This window comes from Adiantum capillus-veneris, chromosome 10, assembly GCF_014529385.1.
Source record: "Adiantum capillus-veneris isolate H3 chromosome 10, ASM1452938v2, whole genome shotgun sequence".
In the NCBI taxonomy this organism is placed as follows: domain Eukaryota; kingdom Viridiplantae; phylum Streptophyta; class Polypodiopsida; order Polypodiales; family Pteridaceae; genus Adiantum; species Adiantum capillus-veneris.
The window spans coordinates 13,014,486-13,040,957 of NC_140940.1; positions in this window are offsets into that span (position 1 = coordinate 13,014,486).

A 26,472-nucleotide genomic window follows, 5' to 3' on the forward strand; every position below is an offset into this window, starting at 1 on the left:
TATTTTGATAAGCGACATCGACTTAGGAGCAAAGCAATTGACAAAGGTGACTGGGTTTTAGTGTATGATAGTAGCCTTGATAACCAGCACACAGTCATGCGTAAGTTCTCAAAAAGATGGTTTGGACCATATGTTGTAAAGCATGTGTATGAAAATGCTACTTACAGCTTGTCTGAACTAGATGGTACAGAAGTAAAGATTCCCATTGCAAGAAAAAGGATTAAAATGTTTAAGAGAAGAGAAGACAATGATCTAGAAGATATGGATGAGGAAGAAGAGAAAAACACAGGTGAAGATCAAAGTGAACATGAAGCTCTCGAATCATCCAGTGAAGAAGAAGACAAGGAAGATGTACAAGAGGTTTAATTTTACAAAGAGACAATGTGGCACATACCGGAGGATGTGCAGGTTTAGAGGGGGTGGATGTCGTGCTGTGACACGTACATAGTGGGAACGCATGCTACAAGATCTATCTTGTATTTTTTTAGATACATAATTATATTTCCTACAGTGTACATATAAATATTTAAGTATAATAATAAGCCTTCTATCTCATCCTATTATTTTTTTCAAGGATAACATATCCTTACTTTACCATCAGAAAATACTATGGGAAAAGCATCAATAGCTCCGCCTATTTAACTTGGGGCAAAAAGCATTGATTCTTTATTTCTACTATTTTATTATCATCTCACACCCTAGCTAGATCCTATATCTAGGGTAAACTCCAATATATATATATTCTATGTATTTTTTATACTTTTCTTATATTTCTTTTTAAATAGCTACTAGGAGAGAATCAAATCCTAGTGGGACACTAGGTGGCATGATTTCAAAGATACACTTATTTTAATGCATTATTGCAAGCATGATTACAAAACTTTGTCAAGGAGCAATGTCATGCTTTCATATGGCATGATGTGTCCTTTGGAATTAAATGAAAGTCTAGGCTAAGGAGACCACATGAAGACTTTTGCTGCCATAAATGGACCCTATTTTGATGAATTTTTTACACAAGGTTCCAATCCGAATTGGAAAAAGATTTTAAAATGAAAATCGTAGCTAATGAGCTGAAGTTTTTGCCCATATTTTTATTTTTTTATTTGGAGCAACGGTTGAGGAGATATGATCAAAATACTGGACCCCAGTCTGCCCACATCATGCAGGGGCAGCTCATTTCCAACTTTTCCAATTTCTGTTCACACTGGCTCCTCTCTTCTTGTGTAAACCCTTGGGGGTTCCCTTCACCTATAAAAGGGGACCTCTTCTTCCTTGGAAAGAACTCACGCATTCAAGCCATTGATGAGAGGAATTCTTGAGGGAGTGAGTAGTAATGCCTAATTGTACTTAGCCATTAACATAAGCCCAAGCCTACACTTTCTCCTAGAGGGAGACTAGCCATTCTTGCAACAAGCTAACCTTGGAAGATCAACTCTAATCAAAGAAGGTCTTGCACTTGGTGTATCAATCAAAGTGTAATTATCCACTCTTCTTCTCTCTCCTATCAATAATGGTCCCGAAGGGTTTCAAGTAAGATGTGTTCTACATTGATGTTTTCTTGATTTCTTGTTGTTTTCATTTTCATCTCTAATCCCATATATATATATATATATATATATATATATATATATATATATATATATATATATATATGTCTAATCTCATCTCCTTAACCAAACCTATCTCTCTCATTCTTAGTAATTCATCCTCTCTCTAGGTTCTCTTGCTACAGGTACATCTCTCCCCGCAGTATCCTTATTGCCTACAGGCAAGAATAGGGCTCGGGAGGGAAACATCTCATCTCTTCACTTCTCTCATATCTACATTTTTCACATACTATCCTAGATGAATAACCCACGTGATGATCATTTCTATCGCTTTCACTCTATATGATCTATTAGAATTAACGTATGGATTAGCCGTAAAATACACTTTCAACAACGTATAGTGTTTCTCTTCGGCCCTGAAAGGCTCAATGAAATACTTCTATCACCGGATCCCATCATACTACCTCTCAAAGACTATAATTTTTCTTTTGATGTAAGCGTAGTTATCTTGCTATGAACCAAGAGGATTTGTACACACAATTAATCCCAATCACTAGACAAAATATATATATTATGGTAAGCACAAACTAAAATTCCAAAGAACAATTCGTAGCCTATTTGGTCAGCCAAGATTGAATGCCATTAACTCATCCATTAACCCTTTCATATTACCCATGATACGATATGACCATAGCCTTGATGGTTTCATCTTCGTATTGTTTTGACATTCTCTTTTGCATTCTTTCTTTGTGTGTGTGAATGCAAGAGAGAAAGAGTGAGTCTTCTTTGATTGCACTTCTTTCCAGACCCTAGTCTTCATGGCATCTATGGTTTAACTCCTTCATATAGTTTTTGTTGAGTTCTCTCACAAACTCTCACAGCCGTAAGCCCGGTGCTTTCCTGGCAAGACCGCAAATTTCTCGACACCGCATCTTCAGAGGAACTTAAACTTTCATTGGTTTCTTTCTCTTTGGATTCCTCCTCGCGAATGGGAGAGAGTCTTTTTTTGGGGGTCTCTTCAAGAGGCCTCCAAAGCTGTCTCTCCTCTTGGAGAGGAAGGGAAATTCCATAAGCACGAAGTTGTTGAGTAACTTTGGCTTGCAAAGCAGGGTTGCCCATAGCTTGCTACAACCTAGTGACGAGATAATTCACAAACATGGGAGCATCATCATTAGCACCTTCATGTGAAAAATCAAAGCTATCAATGTTCATTCTACTCTCTTGATTATTGTCAGCCATGTTAACAAAATTTATGTATGTACTTAGTGGATCCTTTGGCAATTCAAAAACTTAGTTGCCACTCCTCTTAACCTTTGAAAATCGGCTCTTAAGTATCTACACCCACGGCTCGAAGTGGTTAATTATAGAGAGTAGAGGAGTAGGTCTAACATAGCAGAGTTGATGATGGCTAGCTCCTTTCGGACTTCTTATGGCTCAATAATGGTAAAGCCGTAGGCAAATCTAAAAAGACCCCATTATTAAGTCCAAATCTCCCGAGGTATGCACCATCCCCCACATAGTGGGCTCAACAAAACCGATAATAGATCCCAGTTCCACTTACCCTAATATAATTAACAACATCAACCATTTATAGGCTACGTACTTAAGGACCTCTCTTCTTAAGCAAGAAAAGAGAAACCAAATGCTCTGATACCAATGTGATGGAATTGGCCTATTTAATTTGAGAGTAGCGAAAATTAATGAGAGTTCTTTTGAGAAATGACTTCGTGAGCATAGCGGGTGAACATAATTGAAGATAGAAACATAACCATAGCAATTAGTTAACTTGGCATGAACAATACTTTAGAGAACATGACAATAGTTGAGGACCGGATTTATGTGGAGCCGGTCCCCCCTCCAATAGGCATTTGTATTATGATTTCTCCCATTAAGAGAGACTTGTTACAATACAATCTTTGTGTTCCTTGTGACCTAGGTGATGCAATGAAGATGGAAAGATTCATGCATCACAAACATAACATAAACTTGAAGAAAGCTTTAACTATCCCAAGACCTCAAACACCTTCGAAGGTGGAGAGAGCTAGCAGGGAATGAGGGTAGGGAAGAGGAAGAAGAAACATTTTGAAGTAGAAATAATTGGTTCCTCACTTATCATAACTCTTGTTGCTAGCATATATAATAGCATAGTAATGAAGAAGAAGGAGATGGCAAGATTAAGCATTGAAGCATGGCTCTTTGTTGGATTTGCACTCCATATCCAAGAGTGTTGGTGTAGGCTCTCAACCTCTACTTGCTTGGAGAAGGAGAGGGAGCTCTTGCACTTTGCATAGCACACAATGAGAGTGTTTGTGAGTGTGTGTGGGTGAGTATACCCCCTAAGCAACCCCCTAGCTTGCTTGGGTCGACCCCCCCCTTGTAGCTCATGCTTGAAGCTCATTGGACCCCTCTAGGCCTAGCCAATCATAAGTAGGAGGCATTACAAGCAGTAAGGGTATCCTTGAGACAAGTGTCCCCCTTTCCCCTTTGAGAGAGAGGGCTAGATAAATGCTAAATCAATTAATTAAATCTCCTAAATTATTATTGGACCCCTTGGGTGGCCAACCAATAGGCTTAAGGCACACCATGAGGGCAACATGAGGAGGAACTTGACAAGTGTCCCTTTTGCTTTCTTTGTACCATGAATGCCTTGTGTGAGTGTGTGGTTCTTCTCTCCCATCCCCCCTCCTGTAGGGCTCACCCCCTCCTTGTAGGGATTGAATATTTGACTTTTTGACACCTCAAGCCTCTCATGCATAGGCCCAGTTCCCACCACAAGCTTGGCTCTTAAGCACTTTAAGCTTGGGCTGTGTTCTCACCTCAAGTGCAACCCTAGCATCTCAAGCATGTCAAGCACCTCAAGCATCTCAAGCACCTCAAGCACCTTAGTCATCAAGCACAAGGGTCAGGTTCCCACGCCTCAAGCTCAGACCTAGCTTACCTAAGGTCAAAGGACTTTTACACACATTAATGGAGGTCTTGAATGAAGCTAAACCTAAGGTCTTATGCTCCATTTGTTAGCCTTGCTCTTTGATAGACCATCTCTCATTTGGGCCCCTTTACCATTGGCCCCGTGTTGAGATAGATCTATAAGCAGATGTCTATATCTTAACACTTGTTCCCGTTTATTGTCCCACATTAAGTGATCAGTTTAATATGAGAGAATCATTTGGGTTGGTTAGATATTAGATATTAGATTTTATGACATAGCACTGTGGCTTCAACATACACTAGTTGCATCCTTAAGCTCTTCAATCTATTTTCAAATGCTAATGCAACTATGTTTTTCATCAACACACATGGATAGAGAGTATAATCCCATTTTAAGACCCATCATTGTAAGTTTGGCTTTAGCACCAAAAAGAGTCTCTAGATCTATCTAGGAAAATGTATATCATCCAAATAATGAATAAAATAACCTTTCAGAGAACTTAAAATAATACCCAATGCTTGCTCGTCCTTCCTTTATTGCTCGAAAAATAAGGCTCCAAATAATGAATAAAATAATCTTCCATAGAAGTTAAAATAATGCCCAATGCTTGCTCGCCCTTCCTTTATAGCTCGGTAAATAAGGCTGTAGTAACTGGCAGCCGATGTGCTTGCTTCATCCGTTAAAAGAGGCTTGAAAATACTTAACAAATTTTTGCGCATGAGATAGCCTTTGACTTTAATTTGGTAGGCATGAAAGCCAAATCCATTAAATTTATCAACTTTCGATACCATATTGAATCTTCACAAAGTGTGATGACGAGTAACGTTGTTGACTTATTATATTTGCATGAGGAATACCCTTGATAAAAGAGGTTTGATAAAAGAGCTGATATCAAACTTGAACTGCTTCTTATACCTTGTGATGTATATGGAGCTCAATGAGACCATCTTGAAGAGTTTGTTGGTTTTCATCTTTGTCAACTAGCTACTGCCTTTGTTGACTCAAGGATTTATTTTAGCGTTTTAAAATGATTGGCCAAAACATGATTCCACCCTTGCAATTCACAGCCTTGTTGAGAAGCTCATCGAATAGCTGTAAACGTTGTGTTGAAATGTTTACAAAGTTGAAAATCTCACCAACTAGGCGTTAGCTAGCCACCTACTTGATTTCAACATTTTTAAAACGGAGTTCAGGACTGACTGCCTACGCTACTTGAGCTCTCCTACCTCTACAAAGTAGAGTAGTAGCATTTTGAGATGCCATTGTCAGTCACCACTATGTACCAATGTTTTGAGATGTCCCATTGCACATAGAACTGCTTGGTCTTTACCGCATGGTCTCTGTGATGATGACATTTTAATATTTTTTCCTAGTAGTGCCAAGGAGCTAGCACCTAATCTCTTGTATCACTATTGAGTTGCAACGGCTATGGAGGGTGACGCCTTGGAAAATCCATGCCAGCTTCAGCGTGCAGTCAAGTGCAGAACGAGAGAGAGAGAGAGAGAGAGAGAGAGAGAGAGAGAGAGAGAGAGAGAGAGAGAGAGAGAGAGAGAGAGAGAGAGAGAGAGATGATTGATACACTTCAAAAATAATGCTATATTTGATTGATTGAAAGCTTTACATATATAAGAATGACCACTAGATTGCATGAAAACTTATAAAAGGAAGTGGAGTGTATCTCCATGCTACCGTACCATCTATGACCACAAATAAAGACCTCACAAACAAGCAAGCTAGCTAGAATCCACCAAATATATGTGCACTATCGGATTTAGAATTCCAACCACCGGCCAACCGGCCATTGACTAATCGTTTTCAAGTGACAACCCTAAACCTTCAGCCATAACATTTTGGACAAAAGAAACATTTTTACAAAGTTGGGCTCCTGAACTTGCTCCGTACCATCTATGACCACAAATAAAGACCTCACAAACAAGCAAGCTAGAATCCACCAAATATATGTGCACTATTGGCTTCTCCTCATATGGGAGCCTTCCAAATGTGTGTTTTGATAATAAAAATTTCAAGGGGTGAATCATGCTATATACTTAAAAATCTCCCACTTGGAGACTGATCTCCACACCAAACCCGTGATTTCTTTCCTTTTTGGCTTCTTATCCTTGAATGTGATCAATTGAAGATGAGCAAAAGCCCAAATTTTCCTTGTTAACATGTCCGCATGATTATCGCTTGTGTGCACCTTTTCAAGCTTTAGTTTTCCCCCTCTTCCAAAAGAGTACATATTAAGTGATATCTCACATCTACATTCTTTGTTCTTGAATGAAAGGGTGAATTCTTTGCAAGATGAATGGCGTTCTGACTGTTGTTGTACAAGACATAATTGTCTTGTTTGTATCCAAGCTCCTCCAAGAATCTGTGGAGCCACAAAATCTCTTTGCTAGCCTCCAAAAGAACTACATATTCTACTTCCGTGTTAGAAAGTGAGACCTCTTTGTGTAGCTTAAAGCCCAACTCACTATTGTGCCTCCAATGGTGAAGACATAGCTAGTAGTACTTCTTCAAGTATCTTTCTCACATGCCATATCTACATCAACATATCCTTGCAAGCAAATGTCAATGCCTCCAAAACAAAAAACATTCGTGGTTTTCCTTAATCTAGATACCTAAGTATCCACTTCATAGCTTGCTAATGCTCTTTACCTGGATTCTCCGTGAACCTATTCATAATGGGCCACCACATGCACAATATTTGGCCTTGTCCAGATTATAGCATACATTAGAGAACCTACTACTGCAACATATGGCGCTTTAGACATATAGGCCATCTCCTCTCGTGTCTTTGGACACATATCCTTGGGTAGTTTAAAGTGACTATCCAAAGGTGTAGAAACCAGTTTTGCATCTTGCACCAAATAAGATCTTTTTTAACTTGCATACCATTTTCTCCTTAACCTTTTCTGCATATACCGCTTTGGTTGAAGCATGTAAATATCCTCCTCTGAGTTTCCATGAGGCCATTTTCTCAAGGTTCAAGTCATGAGCAGCCACAAGGCTTAAGAAATGCCTAATTGAATTCAGTTTTACAATAGGAGAAAATATTTCATTGAAGTCAATACCTGTCTTCTGAGAAAACCCCAAGTTACCACAAGCCTGGACTTATACCTCTTCTTGTCACCTTCTTCTTCCTTCAGATTGTACATCCATTTGCTTTGCGATCATTTACCTTTAATAAAATCAACCAATTCCCATGTTTGATTGTGATGCAATGAGTCCATTGCTGCTTGCATGCTCTTTGTCCATTCTTCTTTGGATTCATGTTACATGGCTGCTTTATACCACTCCCGGGCTCTCCAAAATCTGAGACCATGAGACGATTGAAGGAAGGAATGAACGTATCTGGAGATCTACTTACTATCGTAAATCTTTGAAGCATAGGTTAAGGTTCCTTATCTAGTTGATGTTTTTGCAAGTTTTCACCACTTGCACTCCTTGAGTTTTCACTGTCCTCAAGCTCCATGTACTCGCCACTTGTACTTTTAGTTTTTTTTTAATAATTTACAAGTAATCTTTGTACATACTTTGATTGTTGAAAATGAAATCCCTATTCCTGAAGATTTTACCATCTGCAGGATCTCTAGATGATACCCAAAGTCCACTTCTACTAGACTTTGCATCTCTAGCTTTGACCATAGATTTCTATCTATGTGCATAAAAGCTTCACATCTAAACACTTTCAAAGTGCATAATTCACCGGTTTACCTATCCATGCCTCTTCAAGAACTCCTCCATCCTAGTGCTATTGAGGGTGATGGATTAATCAAGTACACATATGTACTTACTGCTTCTACCCAAAGCTCAAGCAGCAGGCCTGTATGTATCCTCATATTCCTTACTTACTCCATGATTGTCATGTTCATCCTTGTAGAAACTCCATTTTTTTAAGGTATCCTTGGGGTTGTCTTCTACCTCAGACTGCCATAGTGCTAGAACAGAAGGTTTCAAAATATTGGTTGTAATACTTGCCTACATTGTTGGATCTGAGGCATTTTATCTTGGCATCTGCTTCATTTTTCACAAAAGCTTTCCACCTTTGAAATATGAAAAAAAAACGGATTTTTTTTTTCATTGCATAAACCCATGTTTTGTTAGTTACATCATCTATGCATGTTACATAGTACAATGAGCCACCAACGGATGGTGTACTTGCAGGACTCTATACATCAGAATGAACTAATTCAAGTTTTTCTCTCTTTTTCTACTTCTAGGAAATTTTCCCTCTTTTGTTTACTTTAAACATAGACCTCATAGAACTCCAGGTCCACTTATTTCAAACCTGGTAGAAGCTTCTTCAACTGAAGGATTTGCATTCCTTTGACACTCATATGCCCAAGCCGATAGTGCCACATGACACCATCAACTTTTGTAGATGTTGCATAAATTTAAGATTGTGTGCTTAACATACACAAGTATAGTGTATCCATGTTATCTCCTATTGCAACTATCAAATATCCTTTCAAGACCTTCCCTTGTTTGTTTTTGAATGCAATGTTTTGACCTTTATTGTCAATTGACCTATAGAAATTAGATTTTTGCAAAGAGATGACTAACATTTTAAGCTTCCATTCATTTCCATTTGCAGTTTTGACAAAAAATATACCTTTGTGAAAAATTTCACAAGCTTCATCATCTCCCAAGTATACATACCCAAATTTACCTTTGGTGTAATTTTGGAAATATTGCTTGTGGGGTGTTGCATGGAATAAAGCCCTGGAGTCTACCATCCATGAATTGGACACAAATTATAGTGTCTTGTTTTAATTTACTTTCCCCATTGGCCTCCGACACTACAAGAGGTTGTGTGCTCTTGTGACGCTATTAGCGACGGAAATACACTGGGTTTTTATAACCCCCGGCGTCGCTAAAACCGTCGCTACGAGCGTCGCTATATGCGTCGCTATATAGAGACGCTCATAGCAACGCTTATAGCGACGCTTATAGCGACGTTTACACTGCAGACTATAGCGACGCTACAGAGCCATAAATAGCGACGGTTATAGCGACGCCCGAGAGAATTTTTTTTTGGTGGCAGGGCATTGAATGCCCTGCCACCCATCAACCATATTGTACTTGATTCACTTTTAAAAAAAAGTGCAAGGGTAGATAATAGACCCAAAATAGTCACCCACAAGACGCATTGTTTGCAAAATTGACAATTGTACACATCATAGGCAAAATGAATTGATTGGCAAATGTAATAATGACAATTGTACAACATCATAGACATAAAGAATTGATTGGCAAAACGAACTGCGGTGACAAATGTAATAATATACATGGTTCAAAAAGACGTATAAAATCCGTCTCATGATACATAAGCTATGAGAAACCCTAAACTAATGCTATCTAGCTACGGCTAAACTGACGTCATCTAGTCAGACGTCTCATCGCGTCCAAGCGACGTATCTGTCGGATTCTGCAAAAAAAGACAATAAGACAGCTTTCAGTAAGTATAAACATATAACGACATTTATAAAACAATACAAAAAATAAAAAAGAGTAAACCCTAATGCTAACCATGCCGCCGCGAGAACTGAGAATGTCCATCAGGGCGTTTAAGCCCTTCCTGCCTGCGTACTCGTGCTCGTACGGTGTGGGATCACGTCCTGTCATCGACCAGTGTCAAAACATACAAAGATTTCATTATGTTAGAATTAAAAAACTCATAAACCCTAAACTATCGAACATAAAGAGCAATGTGAAAACACTTACAAAATTGGCCTCAAATGATGCCCATCCACCGCTCCCCAAGTGGTGCGAGCTCCCTGCCTCTACTCGCGCTCTGGCTGCATCCTTTTGTTGCTTCCACTTGTCGGGATTTTCGCGCGCTGCTTTCTTCGCATTCTTCCAATCTTCTTTGGCTAGCCAATTTGGCCTGGTCCACCCATTCTTGATTGCTTTTTGCACTTCGGAACGCTTGTGTTTGCAGTATTCGCGCATTCGAATCTTCATCAGGTCTTCATTGAAGTGCTGATCCCGTGTTGGAACGGGAAACTCATCATGAAGTATGCTGATGACTCTGTTTTTTAAATCACTTGGTACTTCACTCCATTTTTTTAGTATGTAGTGTCTAAACAACTGAGAGCAAAGACCAGGCATGCGCGAGATCACCTTCTTGCCGTCATCATCCATGATGATGCCGCCGCTAAAGTCGATGGAGTAAGACAAGCCCTCTGGCCGGTGACGCGTGAACCTGGGTGTCTCGGCAGGGGTCTCTAGCGGCGTGTTGATGGGGGTACGGACGTCAGGTGTCTCCACCGGCGTCTAGGCCCCGAAGCGAGGAGTGTCGAGAGGGGTGGCTCCTGGCGGAGTAGGTAGAGGTGTGTAGCTTCTAGGAATAGTCAGCCGTGCAAAACCTGGCGTAGATGGCGATGCTGTGGCTGGTGTGGGGGCGAGCAAAGAAGGGGAGGGTAAAGAGCCTCGTCGAACACGAGGCGGTGTGGAGGCATCGGTGGCGGAATCCCCACAACAACCACCACCGCCACCACTAGAGCGCCGGTGTCTAGACGAGTGTGAAGCTCGTCTCGTCGACGCCGAAGCTTCGGAGCGCGCCGAATGCTCTGAAAGAGAGGGAGATGCGGATGGATTAGGAACGCGTGATGATGCGCCAGAGCGATGACGCTCCACGTACCACTGTCTCTGCTGCGGTGACAAAGAAGAAAGAAACTCCTCATCATCCATACATGCATTAAACACACGAATATTTAAACTTAATATTGAATGAATAGAGTAGACAATGATGCAAAGACCATTAAATACAATGACGTAATGATGCATATAAATACAATGAAGCAATGAATTGAGTGATAGAAGAGGCAAGTCGAAAACTCAGAATTTTCAATCAAAAGATGTGAGCGCGAGTAGAAAAGAGCGTTATACACCATGGAAGGTACTTAGAGAGCCAGAGCTTTTACAACACGGAGGAAAATTGTTCAAATACAATATTTGTGGCTTTAAGAGATCTCTCTCTCATCCTTGCATAACTCAGCATAACTTCCTATATCTATATACAGCTCTCCGTTTAAACACATATCCTCTGTTTCATTTTGTAGCTCCTCTGCATGCACCCCATATAGAGTAGTAGCATCTTGATGCTCGTCTGGCACCACCGCAGCGGCTTCTGATTGAGCATCTTCTCTGATCTCCTCCATTGATGCCGTTGTGATTGGCACATGGTAGCCTTCATACGTCCTTGCACTACGAGGGGCTACCTCTATGACGTACCACCAGTTTGATGTAGACTTTGTCGGATGAAATATTACCTGCCAGAGCCACATAACTTACATGAGAGCTTTCAAGCACATAACTTGGAAAAGGGGGATGTTAACTATTTACATACTTACTTGTTCGCAATGCTCGGGTACTACGAAAGTGTCTCTTAGGTCAGTCCATTTCTTAGTAGAATCCACCTCAAGAAAACCAGACTCTCATCTACGCACAGTAGCGTTGCGACCCTCCATGATTATCTTGAACCATTGCACGTCGAACAAGTCGACAAAAAATCCTCTGTAATCGATCCTCAAAATCTCTTGCAGCGTTGTGCAACCATCTTAAGCTCATGAAGGTTGGTAGGCTCTCCAGAACCGCTGGATAGTGCATCGGTGGTCGTCTTCCCCGTCTCCACTCGATTCATGCCCTTTGTCGCTCTTGCTTTGCATCCTCATATTGTGAAATCCACTTTTGCATCACTGGATTCTGAAGCATGCAAAATCGGTTGATTTTAGCCTCTAGATCTTCCGTCATCTTCTTCTCAACACCGAGATTGCACATGACAATCCCAGATATGCGCTCATCATCTATGGTTCGCCATAGCGTGTCCCGGGATTTATCAAATCCGTCTAGCCACTCTCCAATGTACACTAGGGACTCTGATACCAACCAACCTTCTGCCATGCTGCCCTCCGGACGTGCCTTTTGACGCACATATCCCTTAAGCGTTTTCATGAAACGTTCTAAGAAGAACATCCATCTGGAATGAACTGTGTCAGCTATTTCCACCTCATCAACTATGTGAACAAGAAGATGCACCTGAATGGTTAGCATTGTAGTAGGAAAATGTTTCTCAAACATGCACACAAGCTCCGCAGCATTTAGTTTGGCGAATGGTATGGAGTCTACGTTGATCTCCTTTTGTGAGATCCGTTGCACCAGCTTTGCAAGTTTGTAGATTGTGTTACAGATGTCGAGAGACAAACATCCCTCAATGGCAACCGGTAAAATAAACTGTAAAGTATGTGCAGGCAATGATATTAAAGTCCACTATGAACGTACCTGACACATTTTATGCCAATCGTGTGACTCAAACCGTAAGCTTTCCTTCTTTAGTAAAACACGTTCGGAGCGAGTGCATTACGCTAGTGGGGGTCCCCAAAGATCGAATGGTTCTCTTTACTTTGCGTTCTTGGGCTCCTGTGAAAATCCATGGTGCTTAGGGAGTTTTATCGATCCATCAGACACTGTTTGCGGCCAATATTGCTCCATACGATCCACATTTCTAAGGTCAACTCTGGCTCCCAAAGTATCTTTCTTGCCGGTCAGATGGTCCCATAGTAGATTACCCACATTCTTGAATATGTGCATTGGATCGAGCAAGTGATTGATCATGAGTCGGGGCCAGTATGGTAACTCGTACCATAGAGATAGTCTCTTCATCCCTGGAGGCAATCCGTCATCGCACATCTCCTTCTGCTCTAACCATGCTTGTGCAGACATCCTTGGTGGCTCTCTTCCCAAAAAGTCGTCGCGTAACACATGATTCTCTAGAAGATACGCTTGATGACCTTCGTAGATTTTCTTCTTCAGTGAGGGCGCCCTACGTGCATTCAGTCTAGGTCCTCATGTGACACATGCTCTGTATCCGCTTGTTTGAAGCCCTGCATGTATACACATGATAATAGATCAACTATGGGAATCTTGCTTCATCTCGGGAATCTGGCATCACATTGTCAGCTGGTAGCATGTGCTCTTTCAGCAATCTACACAACATAAAAATATGATACAGTCGTGTAAAAATCTATCAGATCATTATACATTTAGAGTTTTATTAAAGTAAACTAATTGTAATAGATCACCTGAAAAGCGCTGTGACGTTAGTGTCACTCCAGTAAACTAATTGTAATAGATCACCTGAAAAGCGCTGTGACGTTAGTGTCACTCCATCCAAACTTTGCCTGCATGTTGAGAAGAACCAGGAGTGCTTTCAATCTAGACATACGTGCTCCATTATACAATGGCGTATCGGCTTCACTTTTCATATCATCATAGATAAGCCTTTCTGAATCCATGATCGTCTCGATCATTTCATCAATCTCGGGCTCAAACATTGCCTCGTTGGGAATGTGCTCTGCATGATCATCCCCCTAGCTGTCAGCGGCTACATCTTGTGGCCTCACATATGCTGCTTGACCAAAGCGCCTGCGAACACGTCTATTGGGTTCCAAGATTGCTGCTTGTTGGCCAGCGTCAGAGTCCGACGAGTTATAATTGGCAACAATTCGATCTATAATAGATGGATCGAACTCGCCAAATTCGCGAACGTGCTGCAAAGAAACACGTCTTGTCCATCGCACAGCATGCTTGCATTGATTACAAGGACATAAGACCCTCGTTGAGAGATAGGTGTTTCGGTTGGACGGTCCCACATCCTCCTCACTACTCATAATGAGGATAAAAAACTTATAACCTGGACAACAAATTTAATATTCTATTGGCATTCTTCATCTTATCTCTCTCTCTCTCTCTCTCTCTCTCTCTCTCTCTCTCTCTCTACCTCACATTCTCTAGTCATGTCCAATCCCCGCACACCTCGGTCTAGAGGTGCACAGAGATCAGAACCACCGGGTTATAATCTCGTCTTTATTTGTCAATACCTATATTTGTGGGTACAAGAAATCTACACACCCACGTCTACATGATACTGCATGTAGTGGACAAAACCCCTTTGCCTCTTCTCTAGCTGTAGCACTTCACAGCATCTTAACATCTTTTCACAGTAGATCTTTTCACTGTTCGTCTAACTCTAAACCCTAAACCGTAAGTAATTCTTGCGTGGACTCGATCTAACGTAAATAAGCGTGAATCTAACTAAAAATAAACCTAAATCTAATTTAACGTAGCACTTCACAGCATCTTAACATCTTCACAGTAGATCTTTTCACTGTTCGTCTAACTCAAAACCCTAAACCGTAAGAATTCTTGCGTGGACTCGATCTAACGTAAATAAGCGTGAATCTAACTAAAAATAAACCAAATCAATTTAACGTAAGTCTATACATCTAGCCTAATCTTTACGTCTTTTGGGATAGTTTCCCTACGACTTAAAACTCTCTTCTTCTGTGTGTGTGTGTGTGTGTGTTGTGTGTGTGTGTGTAAACCTAAATAAACCTAAACTTAATCTAATATAACATAAAAATCTAAATCTAACGTAAATTATTTTTATTAAAAACAAAGAACTAAACTAACAGGTTTATAAGAACCTTAAAACTGATTTAACACATAATTTTTCACATAGCTTGGCAAGAGTTGGCATTCTCATCACTAAAGATGTGAGAGTTAACTTCCGGCGGTGACGCTGCCTCATCTCCATCCACATCTGACGATAGCAATTGGCCCTTTAGACCGTTCTTGCTCTTGTTACTAACTTTGAAGTTGCTGTTGAATGACTAGAGGTTGTCTAGATGGTCATTGTGTCGGGGATGTAGTGACTCTTGCCGCCCTGAAGATCCACCTTCTTCCCTATATTCTGAAGACATTTCAAGAGTACTTTTGGATCGACGGAGCTCACCATGAGTGAAGGCAGCAATACCCTATATTCCATTGAGGGCTTTCTTCACCCGCTTCATGTAGGCATCGCGGTCTATGGAGACCTAAATCTAATCTAATATAACGTAAATCTAAATCTAGCATGGTAGTAGGAAAATGTTTCTCAAACATGCACACAAGCTCCACAGCATTTAGTTTGGCGAATGGTATGGAGTTTACGTTGATCTCCTTTTGTGAGATTCATTGCACCAGCTTTGCAAGTTTGTAGATTGTGTTACGGATGTCGAGAGACAAACATCCCTCAATGGCAACCGATAAAAAAACTGTAAAGTATGTGTAGCAATGAATTAAAGTCCACATTTTATGAAATGATATTAAAGTCCACTATGAACGTACCTGACACATTTTATGCCAACGTGTGACTTCAAACCGGTAAGCTTTCCGTCTTTAGTAAAACACGTTCGGACTAGTGCATTATGCCAGTGGGTCCGCAAAGATCGAATGGTCTCTTTTACTTTGCGTTCTTGCTCCTGTGAAAATCCATGGTGCTTTAGGGTTTTTATCCATCAATCAGACGCTGTTTGCGGCCAATATTGCTCCCATACGATCCACATTTCTAAGGTCAACTCTGGCTCCCAAAGTATCTTTCTTGCCGTCAGATGTCCCATAGTAGATTACCCACATTCTTGAATATGTGCATTGGATCGAGCAAATGATTGATCATGAGTCGGGGGCCAGTATGGTAACTCGTACCTAGAGATAGTCTCTTCAATCCCTGGAGGCAATCCGTCATCGCACATCTCCTTCTGCTCTAACCATGCTTGTGCAGACATCCTTGGTGCTCTCTTCCCAAAAAGCCGTCGCGTAACACATGATTCTCTGGAATTACGCTTGATGACCTTCGTAAATTTGCTTCTTCAGTTAGGGCGCCCTACGTGCATTCAGTCTAGGTCCTCATGTGACACATGCTCTGTATCCCCTTGTTTGAAGCCCTGCATGTATACACATGATAATAGATCAACTATGGGAAAAAACAAGATTTACAGTGTTCTGAGTGAGGAGTGTCAATAGATCACCTGAGCATTCTGTTAGCCTGGGATAGTCATGCATGGTCCACATTAGAATGCCTCTGATCAAAGCATTCCGTCGTCCTGTGTGTCGGCTCATATCCACCACCTCTATGCCAATCCACAATTGTTGTAGCTCTTCCAATAGTGGACGAAGATACACATCCATATTCTCCACTTTATATCGCCCTGGCACAATCAAGCTTAGCCATAGGTGCCCCTTCTTCGTAGTCAACCATGGGGGAATGTTGTAGTTGACGATGACAACGGGCCATACACTGTAAGATGTTGATCTTTGACCAAATGGATTTATGCCATCCATAGCCAGGCCTAAGTGCAAATTTCGAGCTTCCCTGGCAAAATCCGACCATGTTCCATCTATATGTTTCCAGGCTGCGCAATCTGCAGGAATTCGTAGCACACCATCCGAAGATTTATTCTCCTCATGCCATGATGCTAGGGCGGCCATGGACTTACATTCGAAGAAATGCTTGATGCGAGGAAGCAGAGGAAAATGTCGCAAAACCTTTTGTGGAATTTTTGTCCCGTGGAGATCTACTCGATATCTTTCGGAATCACATTTTGGACACTTCTCCATGTCTATGTATTCCCCTCTGAAAAGAATGCAGTCATTAGGACAAGCGTGGATAGAATTGTAATCCATCCCCAAGTTTCGCAAAATCTTTCTTGCTTCATCTCGGGAATCTGGCATCACATTGTCAGCTGGTAGTATGTGCTCTTTAAGCAATCTACACAACATAAAAATACAATACAGTCGTGTAAAAATCTATCAGATCATTATACATTTAGAGTTTTATTAAAGTAAACTAATTGTAATAGATCACCTCAAAAGCACAGTGACGCTAGTGTCACTCCATCCAAACTTTTCCTGCATGTTGAGAAGAACCAGGAGTGCTTTCAATCTAAACATACGTGCTCCATTATACAATGGCGTATCGGCTTCACTTTTCATATCATCATAGATAAGCCTTTCTGAATCCATGATCGTCTCGATCATTTCATCAATCTCGGGCTCAAACATTGCCTCGTTGGGAATGTGCTCTGCATGATCATCCCCCGAGCTGTCAGAGGCTACATCTTGTGGCCTCACATATGCTGCTTGACCAAAGCGCCTGCGAACACGTCTATTGGGTTGCAAGATTGCTGCTTGTTGGCCAGCGTCAGAGTCCGACGAGTTATAATTGGCAACAACTCGATCTATAATAGATGATCGAACTCGCCAAATTCGCGACGTGCTGCAAAGAAAACACGTCTTGTCCGTCGCACAGCATGCTTGCATTGATTACAAGGACATAAGACCCTCGTTGAGAGATAGGTGTTTCGGTTGGACGGTCCCACATCCTCGTCACTACTCATAATGAGGATAAAAATCTTATAACCTGGACAACAAATTTAATATTCTATTGGAATTCTTCATCTTATCTCTCTCTCTCTCTCTCTCTCTCTCTCTCTCTCTCTCTCTCTCTCTCTCTCTTTACCTCACATTCTCTAGTCATGTCCAATCCCCGCACACCTCGGTCTAGAGGTGCACGGAGATCAGAACCACCGGGTTATAATCTCGTCTTTATTGGTCAATACCTATATTTGTGGGTACAAGAAATCTACAGACCCACGTCTACATGATACTGCATGTAGTGGACAAAAACCCCTTTGCCTCTTCTCTAGCTGTAGCACTTCACAGCATCTTAACATCTTTTCACAGTAGATCTTTTCACTGTTCGTCTAACTCTAAACCCTAAACCGTAAGTAATTCTTGCGTGGACTCGATCTAACGTAAATAAGCGTAAATCTAACTAAAAATAAACCTAAATCTAATTTAACGTAAGTCTACATCTAACCTAATCTTTAACGTCTTTTGGGATAGTTTCCTACGACGTTAAAACTCTCTTCTTCTTGTGTGTGTGTGTGTGTGTGTGTGTGTGTGTGTGGGTAAACCTAAATAAACCTAAGTCTAATCTAATATAACATAAATCTAAATCTAACGTAAATTATGTTATATTAAAAACAAAGAACTAAACTAACAGGGATTATAAGAACCTTAAAACTGATTTAACACATAATTTTTCACATAGCTTGGCAAGAGTTGGCATTCTCATCACTAAAGATGTGAGAGTTAACTTCCGGCGGTGACGCTGCCTCATCTCCATCCACATATGACGACAGCAATTGGCCCTTTAGACCGTTCTTGCTCTTGTTACTAACTTTGAAGTTGTTGTTGAATGACTAGAGGTTGTCTAGATGGTCATTGTGTCGGGGATGTAATGACTCTTGCCGCCCTGAAGATCCACCTTCTTCCCTATCTTCTGAAGACATTTCACCAGTACTTTAGGATCGACGGAGCCCACCATGAGTGAAGGCAGCAATACCCTATATTCCATTGAGGGCTTTTTCACTCGCTTCATGTAGGCATCGCAGTCTATGGAGACCTAAATCTAATCTAATATAACGTAAATCTAAATCTAGCGTAAATAAACGTAAATCTAATTAAAAATAAACCTAAATCTAATCTAATTTAACTTAAATAAACCTAAATCTAATTTAACGTAAGTCTATATCTAACCTAATCTTTAACGTCTTTTAGGATAGTTTCCTACGACGTTATAACTCTCTTCCTCTTGTGTGTGTGCGTGTGTGTGGATGTGTGTGCCAATAAAAAGAGATAAATGGTATAACCTTTCTATCACCCATGCCAAGTATGATAGATTGGTTATGCCATGTCCCTCTTGAATAATAGGTCTTGAGTTCAACTCCTCGTCGGCTAGATCTTTAGGTCTTTTAATTTTAATTAGTTTCCTACGACGTTAAATTAGTTTCTCTCTCTTTCTCTCTCAATGTGTGTGCGTTTTTTTGGATCGTATGCATGTTTTCTCTCTCTTTTCCTCTCTCAATGTGTGCGTTTTTTGTTTATGCATGTTCTCTCTCTCTTTTCCTCTCTCAATGCGTGCGTTTTTTGTTTATGCATGCTCTCTCTCTCTTTTCCTCTCTCAATGTGTGTGTGCATTCTTTGTTTATGTATGTGTGTGTGCGTTTTTGTTTATGTTTGTAATCTCTCTCTCTCTCTCTCTCTCTCAAAAACACTATGTGTGTGTGTGTGAGAGAGAGAGAGGGAGAGAGGAAGAGGGGAAGGGAACATGAGAGTGAGGAGAGGGAAGGAGCATACCTGGCTCTCCTTCCTCTCCTCGTGTGTGTGTGTGTGTTTGTGTGTGTGTGTGTGTGTGGAGAAGAAAGAGAGAGAGAGAGAGAGAGAGAGAGGGAGAGCGGTACCTGCTCCTTGCTTGAGGGCGCCGAAAAACTGAGATCTGAGATCTGAGTTTTTGGGCGCGCTCTGTTATTTTTTTAGCCCAGTCGGCATCGCTATGAGCGTCGCAAATTTCCAAAGAAATTTGCGACGCTCATAGCGGCGCCAGGATTTTTTTTTTGAGCGTCGTTGTGTGAGCGTCGCTAATATGAATAGCCTCTTGTAGTGAGTTAGATGTGAGTTGTTTGTTGTTTTCCAAGAGATTGACAACCTCTTGTAGCCTCTATGCACTACTTGAGTGAGAATCTTCCCATAGATATTGACAATTATATTCGTGGTTCTCGCTACATCTGTAATAAGATAGGAGTGAGGTTAGACACCCGTCCAACATGTGACCACTTCAAGTATACTCTCTTTTAGCATTAACAAGACAAATTTTGGCCCTTTAAAGCCACATCTAGCATATATTTAGCTTAAAATCAGATTGTTATCAAGCACTGGCCACTCATCAATAAATACATAGCCTTCAAAGAAGATTAATTTGCATCCCTGTGCTCATTTTCCTCCATGGAAGCAAAGTTACACGACATCCATCCCCTCTGAACCTATAGTGTCTCCAGTTTGTGCCAATGCACTCAATCATCATCATCAAAAGCATCATCAGACACATCGTCTGATGCATACGTATCATTGTCTTCTAGACGTTAATCCAAACTGAGATCTTTGAGAACAATCTTGCCTTCTCGCTTCTTGAACATCTTGATCCGTTTTCTTGGAATAGGCACCTTGAGCATACTGCCATCAAGTTTGCATAATTTTTATGTCGCATTATCAAAAACATGAAGCACAATATATGGTCCAAAAACCCATCATTTAAGCATTTTTTGCATAGCAGTGTATTGATTCTTTAGGCTATTGTCATAAACAAGTACCCAATTGTCGTCTTTGATAGCATGAGGTTGCAGTCTGTGCTTTCCATTCAATGCTGATTTATTCTTCAACCTTGCCTTTTTAAGCTTTTCTTTAGCCTGTTCAATATCTTCTTGACTCCTCTCAAGTTGACAAATACGTAGAGCAAGAAAATCTGTTTTAAACATACCCTCTTTCCATGGCATTATAGTCCAAGTCATAAGCGCTTCCTCTGTATGCATGATGGGTTTTTGTCCATACATAAACTCAAATGGCATACATCCTATAACAAAACTGTGTGTAGTACAATTAGTCCACAAAGAAAATGGTAATAGTTTAGGACAATCACCAATATGTCCTTGGCACACCTTTGCTAAATCTTTAACAATAGGCGGATGTCCTCTTTCACTTTTCCCATTACCTTCTGAATTGTATGCTCTAGTGATGGCAAGTTTAATGCCCATACGAGCGAAAAACTCTTGAACTTCATTTGCATCTAGCTCTCCTCTATCAACAGTACTTTTGCCAACACATCCATACTTGGAAATACCATCTTCAAGCAAGATCTTGCATACTAAACTAGTAACTTTGGCATTCAAATCTCTGCCTTCAACCTGGTTAGTAAGATCTTCTCTAGGAAGAACAATGTACCTCATCGCCACACACCTATTGGCATTGTAATCAGGTCCACCACCCACTTGTAGTGCATAGCCAATGGATAGGTGGGATGCAATTCACCTCGATTTTGCACATTAGAATATTGTTGTCATATTAAGCATGTTTCCACAAATTGAGCCACATCTTTATGCATACCTTTCCATCAATACCAATCCTTGATCTTAGCAAAGGTTGCCCATACTCCTCTATGCCCAGCCCATAAGATCTCATAAAACTCCTTTATCACCTATTGTTGAGTTGCCTTGTTGCACACAACCTGCTGCGTCACTCCTCATGTACACTTACACTGTTTTCATAGATGTCCATCCCTTAAAAAGTAGCCATAGGCCTTCTTCTTGATACTTTTATAATCTTGGTCAGTCCATATTTCTTGCCTCGTTAGAGTGCTTAAGTAGAGGCCAATCAAAAGCCACTCTCCCTCATAGAAATCTTTAGAAAATAATTCAAAAATATGAGCAATATTACCACATTTTTCATGTAGATAAGAAGATGTATAGAACTTCAAGCCAACATCATCACTTATGGTAAGCATTTCTTCTTCATCCTCAAACCTGGCTCTTGACAACATATCTGCAACACAATTACCTATACCTGCAATATGACAAAATTCAAAGTTAAGAGACTTAATATAGGCTATTCATGGTAGCATGGCAATAACTAAAGTAGATAAATTTGCAATCATCCCCATCAGTGGCAAGAAATCTATCTCTACCACGGTTGAAGCCCCATCAAAATATCCTTTATCAAACCTTAGAGCAGTAGCAACGTCCTAGAGTTCTCTCTTAACCTATGGATAACATCGTTGACGAGCATTGAGCACCTTAGCTCCAAATCAAACTACATACATGTGTCCTTCTACATCATCTTGACCTATATTCCACCCAATTCCTATCTGGCCAGTGTCAAGTGTTAGGATAACTTGGTTTCCACATATGTTGTCAACTTTACTCAAGGACAAAGCCTCGAGAAGAATCTTATTAATTTCTTGATAGCCTATGTGTGAACTTCTTCCCAAACAGACCTTTTACATTTACTTAGCAACTCATAAAGCACCTATGCAACATGAGCAAAGTGTGGCAACCAAATAAGGTAGAACACACATGCACCCAAAAATTGACGAACTTCAATAACTGAAGAGAATTATGCATAAGTGCCTCATATATGCCCAACTCTTCATACATGTAAACCTTTTCACAAAGGCAATGTCTTGTGAGAAGTTCAAATCTTTCCACAAAGATTTGGGCTTACTCCCCTTACTGGATTGATCATGTCCTTAGGGCATGGCACTTCCCTGTAATGTATGTGCAAGCTCTCGTTCACCACATCACTCCTAGGGGGGATTTGTTACCATACATATGTGGTAGTGATGTGTGTGAACACACTTAGGATGGTGTTGCTACTGGCACAACAATTGAAACACCATAGGTTGACCTAACCCAATCCTCTTGTACTAGGGAAAGCTTCTTGCAATTCTCTAAAACCAACGGTAGATAGGAACCAAACTATCTCACGATGTTCTAAACCCAACTCACATACCACTTTCATCGCAAACGATGGTGCATTCTCTCTTTCACTAGGAGGTTATTTCCCCCCTGCATTGTGTATATGCCCATCACTATGTGACAAACTTATCTCTCCATTGCACACTGAGTAATACTTCTCTCTCTTGTGTGCCTTTAACTTCTTTGTCTTCTCCTAGCTATGTGTGTTTCCCTACAACCCTATTTCCAATATAGCCTTGAGGCTATGAAGCTCAAATGCTGGACCTTCTCATGAAAAATGAAAAAAATATGATGCTCTTTATCTCCTCTTGCTCACTAATAAAGAGGCCCTCCAAGACCCATTCTCTTCCTAATGATGGGATTGAGGTCTTAGCCTTGCGGTGGCCCACTGGTCATGGGAAAGGGATCTTACTTTATGGGCCTTTTTGGACCATTAAAGCCAAGGCCAGTGCATGGATGTCTGCTTACTCCTCTAGTGTTTGCAATTGGTTTTCCTCCCCTTGTCATCATGCTTGAGCTGAGAAATGGAAATCAAAGGGTACTCTCTCTCTCTCTCTCTCTCTCACACACACACACACACACACACACACACACACACACACACACACACACACACACACACACACACACACACACACACAAACAAACACACACACACACACACACACACATTGAGTAATTAGTGTAGTGATTAATTATGCTAATATTAATGTTATGCTTGCTGATCTCACCTTGTCATGACACCGACAAGGCCGGACAAGACAAGGGCAGGGCCGGGCTAGGCGGTGTGGAACAGGGAGTCCAACTAGGGCAAAGGGCCAGGGAATTGCCTATATAATAGGTGGTTGGGTGGTGGACTATCATACCCTAGTTTCCCTTGTCTTACACTGGTATTAGAGCTCCGGTCTATTCTAGGCAAGGTGGGTCGTGGACCTCCACTGTATGCATGTTCATGCAACTTAAGGGGGAGATTGGGAGACGGGCATGGCCGCTTAGCAGAGAGGGAGTCGAGGACGAAGAAGAAATCGTGTGCAGGCACCCTTAATCCGGGGAGGGGAAACGGTCCGACCTTTGCCAAAGTGGGTGCAAAGGAATGCAATAGGATTGCGTGGCCAAGGGGAGTACAAATCGACCCTTGCATGCTGTGAGTTGAGCACCACATAGTCCGGGGGTGGCCTAGTTCTCTCTCACAGCTGCTCTCTGTGCGCCATCGCCGACTCTGAACTTGCGATTTTCATACATAGGCGCCCAAAGGCCATGGGCCTTAGGGCAATACATTTTTTTGGACACTAAGGCAAGGGTTGTTTCCCACGGAGTTCACAAGAAGGCGCCCTTCAGCCGGGCACCGTAGCCCTCAGCGAACCGAATTTCTAGGGTTTGAGTCACAGAAACAAGCAATGTTGAAGCCTTTGGAATGGTGTGGTTTACAAAAACAAGGATCTAAGCTCGGCCTTGTTAGAGAAGCGTCGGGGAATAAAGCACCCAAGGTCGGTTGAGTGGAAATTCTACAATTTACATGGCCGACCATGAGTGGCCATGCCGAGATTGGCCTTGCATAGAATTTCTGAAAATACTCATCATGGCCATGCGGCTAGCAAGGTAAGTTGGCATCAGTCAGTAATGAAGTATGCATTTTTTTTTGAAGTTGCTAGGCCAATTTAGCTGCACATGATGAGTGATTCTTGTCCCGGCAAGGCTGTTGTACAAGTGATCAATCTCCATTCATTTCCATAAACTTGCTAGCATGAAGGATCATCACTTGCACATGCAACTACATTATGCCTATCATGTGCATGCTGCATTGTTACTTTGAAATTTACATAATATTTTTGACAAGCAAGGCTTGCATTGCCTTCTAGCAAGGCTCGCATGCAATCGAGAGGAGTGAACTTTAGGCAATCCCAGCACAAGCACGACTTTTGTTGGCATCGAACCAATGCTTCACCTACAAACATGACTCAAGCATGGCTTGAGTACCTGCAACCCTGATCTGTTGGACGGATCAACAGCAGTTTAATTTTGATACCCATGGAATCTCAAGGCGATCAACACACCCTCTGATTCGCCTTTATGAAGGGTGCACAGAGCTCGGCATGGCCGACTTATTGTCACTGCTTTTAGCAGAAGCAAGCAAAGATAATTGACACATGGCACTAGCCAATTTCAATTCAAATTGCTTAACAAGGCCAATTCGTGTTCACTACAATTTGGGCATGTTGCCTTGAAGATTACCGCAATTGGACTATGCTATGAGCATACAACCTAGGCGGGGAACTGGCAATATGATTAGAGGTTATTTCATTACATACTAGACGGGCGTATATGATATATAAGGGTGTATATGATACACACAATAATTCTCTCTCACACAACGGATAGGGCTATGAGCTGCAATTGAGCAATTTTTCCTTCACATCTCAAGACAGCTGGTTATACAGGAGGACAACCAGGTTAGCCAAATTTATGTTTTGTTTGTTTTTCCATGAAAACATATTTATGTTGTTGGTTATGCAAAGCGATGTGCTTTGCCATTTTCCCATGAAGCAAGGCTTCTAGATCATGCTATGCTACGGCCCATTGACTTGGCATCAAGAGCATTGGCATGCAAGTTTGGGGAACTGGTACAATAAAAAATTTGTTCCCATTTAGGGCGTAGTGACATCACGTTATGATGTATCACTACCACTGTCGAATGTGCAAGGCACCTATGGTTTTAGCTCTCGCGTTTGCGACCGTTACAGTCGCCAACGGCTTACAACCTTACATGCAAGGCATGCTAGCCAGGTGGAATGACCTCCACCACTTCATGCATTACGCTTCCACTATCACACTCACACCTCTGTCAAGGAAAGACTAAGGATAGATTATTACTATGATTGTTGGTTACTATCAACACACAACAACACTAAAAAGAACATAATATTTTGACTTATTTCACAGGCAAAGTTCCATTTTAAGTCATTTTTCTAAAGTCACGACCCCATACATGGTAAGAGGGTCAAGCTGTGGCTTATGTTTCTGTTCCCTCTCTCAATGAGAGTGGTATACAGGCAGATTGTTGCATGCTTATAAGATAAGATGCAAGTCCGGCATAAGATGCGTCAGAGGACACAGATTGGACACAACATATACAAACTCGTCGCTTAAGGAAAGTTCCTCAGCCCAACATGCTAATAAGACCCATTGTCAGATCTTGGGTAAGACACAACTATTGCCATTCCTTGGGAAACTAGGGTATGAGAGTCCACCACCCAACCACCCATTATATAGGCAAGCCCCTAGCCCTTTGCCCTAGTTGGACTCCCCGTTCCAAATCGCGTCCTTGTCTTGTCCGGCCTTGCCGGTGTCCTGACATTACTCCCCCCTTAAGAAGAGTTTTCATCCTCGAAAAAAGTGGGAAGGTTCTTCTTAAGAACACTATTGTTTTCTCAAGTGGCATCCTTCATGGATCCAGCTATTTGGTTGATCGAAACACGGTTCTGCAGGAGGTTCAATGAAACCAAGAGTAACATCTTGATTTTTCCATTGTTGTCCATATGCAACCATCTTGTGTTACCGATTCCTATCCAATCATAGTGTGTAGACTCCCTTTAGAACACACATGAGCATGCTAAACGAGTTATCACGAAAAAGATATACCTGAAAGAGTACCGCTTTTCACTTTCTGTGAAAGTAAATTGTTGACCTAAATTATCAGCCAAGTGTAAGCCCTTGACTTGTTCTCAAATTTCATCAGTAAACAAACCCACCCTAATGAGTGTCAAGGTTGAAAACCTGACTTATACATGAAGAGACTACCAAG